Below are 6,984 nucleotides of genomic sequence, written 5' to 3'. Positions count from 1 at the left end.
AAATGATATAACTAATTAACTTTAAGCTATTAGAAGTAGATTATGAAATGGATTTTCTACACTTTTTTCTTTCAGAGTTGGATAGGCAAATAATTGTATCAAATTTATTTTCTATGTATATTGTTGTATTTATCACGAATATAGGAATTAGTGGTATCAACATGACACAAAACTAATAAAAAGGAATGGTTTCCACAAATATTGGATAGTTGGAAATAACACTATCTAAATAGATGAAACCAACTCTACAATTAATTTAGCTAGCTCAAATTTAGTTGGGTAGCATTAGAATGCATGGAAAAAAAATCTTCTAGTTTAGGAGGGTAGATAATGGAAATATCATTTGTACCATGAATCCTTGTGATCAAATATGGGTCTTAAGTCAACTTATTATTTTCTAAATAACATGTGTAGCTATCAAATAAACTTATGTCCATTGAGATTATAAGGCCCTACTTTATGATCTTGCTCCTTCACTAATTTTAGGGAAAACATCTCTCAAACCAAGAATAACTTAGACTAGAGAATTGCAAGATTGTCTCAAATCATAGTTGATAAGAAGTTTTTATCATATAACTAAAACTCCTCTCAATTAAATGAACGAATAAATTATTTATTAGATATGACATTTTAATAGAGAAGGAGCTAGTAATTGAAATATTTATCAAGTTAGATCATGGAGGGAATAAGATGGTGGGGAACCAACAAGTTTTAAAATCAAATATTTGAAATTCAAGGATCAATTTTGTGGCTTTGGATCCTATACTAGAGAATTGACCTAATATAAGGGAATACCAAATTTAATTGTCAAAATGTATTTCTAGACTTAGGGGGTAATAAATATCAAATATATTGAAATATGGGTAAATATAGATGAGATAAGAGTAAATTCATGTGAAAGTTTCAGAGTATGAATTAGTGATGGTTCAAGTAATTATCCCAACTCCATATAACATTGCACTACTTTTTAATTTGTAATTCCATAATTAAGCTATTCTATCAAATGAGTCTAAAAGATAAGTAGGAATTAACATGTAAATACCTATGCAAATTTCACCATTACACCACTTAAAATATCAATGTTGAGTTGATTCAAAAGATGGGCAAACACTGTTGACTCAATAGAACTATGAACTAGAAAAAAAATATGCATGAGAGATCTCATTCCCAACAATAACACCCAAATACAATTTTGAATCTTGATGACAACAAACATAACATCGTTAAAAATTTATTAAAATTGAATATATTAAATAAAGTTAAGTTTAAAATAAATCCTCAATTAAAATTTATTAAAAAAAATTTCATTAAAATCATATATGTACTTAACAATAAATATTGCCTAAATCCTAACTAAACACAATATAATAGAAATAATGAAAATATACCCCCTTACTAGAGTTGGGGAATCAGAATTTTGATTCCCTCTAGTTATATTCTTGGACATTGGATGCATGGGGGAGTTCAAGCGTATAAAATGTCACCTAACATAATGCATAGTAGCTAGTTAGGCTCTAATTAGGCAATGACCTTCACTTTATTCAATGTAACACTTTCTCTATTTCATAGTTCTATCCCATGAGAGGAATGGAATACAATTTTTTTCATAGTGGAACAAAGAACATCTTCAAACCTTCACTATTGCACGTGCAACTAAGGAATTCCAATATAAAACTTATTATTGGTTATTTGTACAATTACTAACAAAATTACACCATTTAAAGCCATGCATAAACTCTTATGATGATCTTGGATACCTATTTCAGACTCTTTGGCCAAATCAAATTAAATGTTATAAAAATAATTTTAGAACCTTTTATTTTCATTATTAAAGTTCATAGAAAACTACACACAATTCGACAATAAAGGTGTCCATTGCTTATTGCATGCTTCCACAGTTTGGAATTGACTTATTGTAAATGTTCACATTGTAGTTTATTTTGGACTTGACTCATTGGTCAATGTAAAAATTGTGATTTATTTGGAACTTGACTCTTTCATTAGTGTTCACATCATAGTTAGTTTTTGACTTGACTCATTAGTCAATGTTCACATCACAATTTATTTTTTACTTTACAAATTGGTAAGTGTTTAGATCCTAGTTTATTTTTTACTTGACTCTTTTGTCAATGTTCACATCGGAGTTTATTTTTGACTTGACTCATTGGTCAATGTTCCAATCACATTTTATTTTGGACTTGACTCATCAGTAAGTGTTCACATGAGAGTTTATTTTCAGCTTGATTCATCGCAGTTTATTTTAGACTTGATTCACCTATCATGATCAATAGTCATATTACAATTTATTTTTGACTTGACTCATTGATCATAGTTCACATGTCAATTATTTAAACTTGACTCATTTATGAAAGTTTATATCACAATTTATCAATTTATTTTTGACATGACTCATCTATCAATATTCATATTGCAGTTTATTTCGACTTTGACTCATCCGTCAGGTTCACATTGCACTTTATTCTTTAACCTAAGAGAGATATTTTTTAAGAATTTGGATTATTATGAGTCACCATGAATGTTCTCATTTAAAAAAAAATCTCTTCCTCATTTATCGCAGACCATTCCTCGCACGTTACTGAGCCTATAATCCATTCAAAACCTTCTCACTCTTCACGAAAAGGGTCAATTCTATTGTAATCGGCAATGTACAGGGTAAAATAACTTCATTTTCAAGAGTCTTCGGTCATACCAAATTAAATCTTCACATGAAAATTCGCCACATTTCATTTGTATTATTAAATTTAGTAGCGACTTGTAAGCAATCGATAATAGAAGTATCTACGCGTCTGGAGAAAAGGAAAAGGAAATTGGGGATTCTTGCCTTCTAGGGTTCTCAATCTAATCATGTAGAAGTTTAGTATTGCAAATTTCATAACATAAAGTTTAGGGTTGTGTAAAAGTTCGTTCAAGATTTCAATTTAGGATTGGTGTTTTGAATTTGAGGATTAAGTTTGCGAAGGAAAATTTGATTTTATCTAAAACATAATTTATATTTCACACTATTTAAATCATATAGAATTTTAAATTAGAAACGGGTGCACTTTCAATAAAATATTTCTTATATGCAATTAATATTTATGCATTCTTGTTTGTCAATTTTAATATATTTTTTAGTATTTGTCTAGTTTTAATATAGAATAAAAATGGGCATCTAACTTTATCCTTAGGACAAAATGGTACCGAGATAAGAGACAATCTCTATTAATGTATCGTGTCAAAACAATTATTTAATAAAGTTGAGGAGTAAATGATTTGCCTTAAGATGGCATGCACTTTTTTTAATGTGAAATGTTTAAAATAAATTCAAAATTATTGTTGTTGCCTTGCCTTCCACATTTCTCTCATTTTATGGTAGCACCAAACTAATATACAATAAAGATATGAGAGTGATGTCATTAGCAATAAAAATTTGAGAGTATTTGGGTCTTTCTCTCTACCGAAACCTTCATATACTGCCTTGAGCTTGTCTTAGTCTGCAATTTACCTTCTTTCTTATCATGTCATTCTCTAAACATACTGATGATGGATCACAAAGTGTGATTTGAAATGTTGATGCAAAAAAAGTCACAATCAAATCCAGAAGCAGTAATAGATATCACTTTTTTTTTTGAGAAAAAATAACTTTTTAACCTACACAAAACAATAAAAAGACGAAAAAATAGTATTTTTTTATAATCATATAAAATACAAATTAAATTGAAACTATAGAATTTTTCATGATTTTTTTAATTATGTTCATTCATTGATTAAACTAATTTAAAATAAAAATTCAATGAATGCAATAGTATCTTATCCTTGGAGGAACTAAAAATTGGACAAATGAAAACAAACACTACAATAATAAATCTATAATATATAAAAATTATTTTCAACATAATATTAAAATTTTGTATTCGGTATTATAATGATATATATTTATATACCATTATTTTAACACAAAATGTATAAAGACAAAAAATGATTAATTTCATCTAAAAACTGAAACATATCGCTGCACCAAAATTCACCATAGTAAAAATGTTCACCATGACGAAGGATATCATAGTAGCATTTTTCAGATGTTTCAGTTTCTGTGGTAGATAATGTTGTTGTTTGAACCTTACTCTTTGTCTTGATAAAGTTTTATTCCTCTGCAATAACAAGTAAAACCTTTGAACAACCATACACTCTTATCTTCTCTACACTCATCAAATTCCAATAACATTGTGGTATCCTTTGCAATGCCTCACACTTCATTATTGTCAATATTTTGAGTGATGGCAGGGCTCCTCCTTCCACTATTGGTAGCTACTCTATCTTCTCCACCTCTACCATTATTAAAGCCTCTAGCTTGAGAAACGCTCCTCCCTTGCCAAATTCTTCTGGTAACTTCTCTATGTTAGGGCACTTAATGATCTCTAGATTCTTAAGATTCTTGAGCTTTTGCAATGGAGGTAGTTGGTTCAACATGTCATAGCTGCACAATCTAATGTAGCCCAGATATTGAAATCCACAAATTGAATTCTCTATATGGTGTAAGTGAGAACATACTAGACAGATTGTCTTCAATTTTTACATGGTAGTCATGTCATGAGGTAGCCTTTCCATATTTGTGAGATACAAATGTATATGTTGCATCTGCTTCATGGTTCCCAAAATTCCTTCTCGAATTATTTCACCATTATATGTAAGTGCCAACCTTTTTAGTTGGTTTAGGGTACCCAAATCCTTAATTGAAAGCTGACCTCTTCTCCATGCATTCCAAGCTAAATGTAGTACCCCTGCCCTAATCAATTTTTAATCTGAGTTTTATCTTAGTTAGTTTATCATAATATAATGATTATAGTCAGATGTATTGATTTAGTGCATATCTGTTAATGTGGTTTTCACACTAGTTGTATGCAAGTTGGTTAGTGTTCCTATTTCATGGTATTAATATTGGGCTAACGCTTTCATTAAGTTTATATATGTATGCATGTATGACTCTTGGTTGTAGGAGATTTCAGGTACAACGCCGCATGAGTGTGAGGTTAGTCTTCACCTGGATTTGCAGGTTTGAGTGTACCTATTTAATCCTTAGAGTTGGATTAGGTGGTCGTAAGACCCTAGTTGACCATAGTCGTGCTCAAGTGAGCATCGTCAATCGTCGTCGGTATTCCCTTTTGGTTGGGTTTGCAAGTCGTCTATCTGCTTGACCTTCTTGGTTTGCATGTTTGGTGTGTATGGTTAAATTGAGTAAATAGTCCTTAGTATTTAATTTGATTAAATATGTGTTTGTGCATTAAAGATTAATGGACTAAATTAAACAGGATTTCTTTATGTGATTTATCGTTAATTTGAATTGCTTGATTTAAATTGGGAGCAAGTTCAACTAAATGGTTAAATTTAAATATTAAATGTATTATGTTTATGCCTAAGAAAAGAAAGATCTAATTTTAATTGAAATAGAATTAATTTTATCTTCTTGGCATTTTTGAAATGGAAAGGTTAAATTTAATTAATTTAGAAAATCAATTTTAAATTTGAAAGGCAAGTTTAATTTGTTGATATAGTTTAACAGAATCATTTTTGTGAATTATTTTAAATAAAAAATTTAATTCCAAAAATGAATTTTTCTGGTCAACCTTTCCCATATAACCTAGACTTTTGGAAATTTCGGGGATGGAATTTTTTTTGGAGAAAAATATAATTTTGGAAAAATATTTTGGAGGAAATTTGGGGGTTTTGGGAGGAAGATGGTTTTTGGAGCTTGCAGGTTGGGCTCTCCTTCAAATCTCTTCCAGGAGTGCGTATGGAGGTAGGAATTACCTTATTTGTCTTCCTTGTTACCAAAGAAATGGTCTGTGGTTGAAAGAAAAATGTTTGTTGTTAAAAAAATCAAGCTTTCAAATTGATTTTAGATTTAATTTGGATATGTGATTTTAAAACTATGCATATGACTGGTGTTCTTGCAAAAACAGTTGAATCATTGTGTTAAAAATGGTTCTTTTTGCCCATATATGGATTCTTGTTGAAAAAATTTATTTGGGGTTTTGATATTCCTCAATTTGTTTTGGGTGTTTGAAACCCATTTGTGTTTGGAAGGAAGAATACCCATCAAAAAAAATAAAAATAAAAAAAAATGAAACCAAAACATATTTCATACCAAACTGATTTTCATGGCAAATCGAAACTGTGTTTTTTAGAGAATATTTTAGTCTCTGGGAGACTGTATTTTTTTACTGTGCATTTTTGACAGTAAAATGTTTTTAAAAAAAAAAAAAAAAATTTAAATAATAATAATAATTTATACCCACGTGGCAGGGCACAAACCCCCACCACGCGGGAGGTAGCTTGCTACCATGGTAGCAGTGCTGCCCATGGCAACCGCTTGCTACCATTTGGTAGCAGTGCTACCTTGGGTAGCGTGAGCTCCCAAGGGGGGGCCCACGTGGGGTTCCACATGGGTGCCCTCCCTCCCCTTATTATATGATTTTTGGTTTTCAAAAAAATAGTAACGTGTTTTCTTTTTTTATATGTTTTTTTTTGAAATTAAAAAATATATATATATATATTATAATTTAATATTATAATAAATGTATTTTTAATTAAGTTTATTTTTAATTATGATTAAATATTCGTTAAGTAATAAACTATGATTAATTTGTTATTAATTATTTGTATAATGGAAAGTGTACATTAATTAATGCTCAAATTTTATTTTATTATTAATGAATATTTTTCTAATTAAATACTTAATATGTTAATCCCATTATTAATTATTAATTTGTTATATTTAATTAATCGTGGATTAATAAATATATTCATTAATTAATAGTTAATTTTGGATTCTTCTATATGTGCGTAAGGAAGTAATTTTTGGATTTTGGAAATGATTATCTTAATTTGGATTTCGTATATATTTATGTTTCCTTGATCCGTATAGTGTAACTGGGCTTGGAAAATATGAAACTGTAGAGATTGGTTTTGAACCAGTATGTCAAT

The sequence above is a fragment of the Cryptomeria japonica genome, chromosome 5 (genome assembly GCF_030272615.1).
Source record: "Cryptomeria japonica chromosome 5, Sugi_1.0, whole genome shotgun sequence".
Taxonomy (NCBI): Eukaryota; Viridiplantae; Streptophyta; class Pinopsida; order Cupressales; family Cupressaceae; genus Cryptomeria; species Cryptomeria japonica.
Note: the sequence above shows the minus strand (reverse complement) of the source record.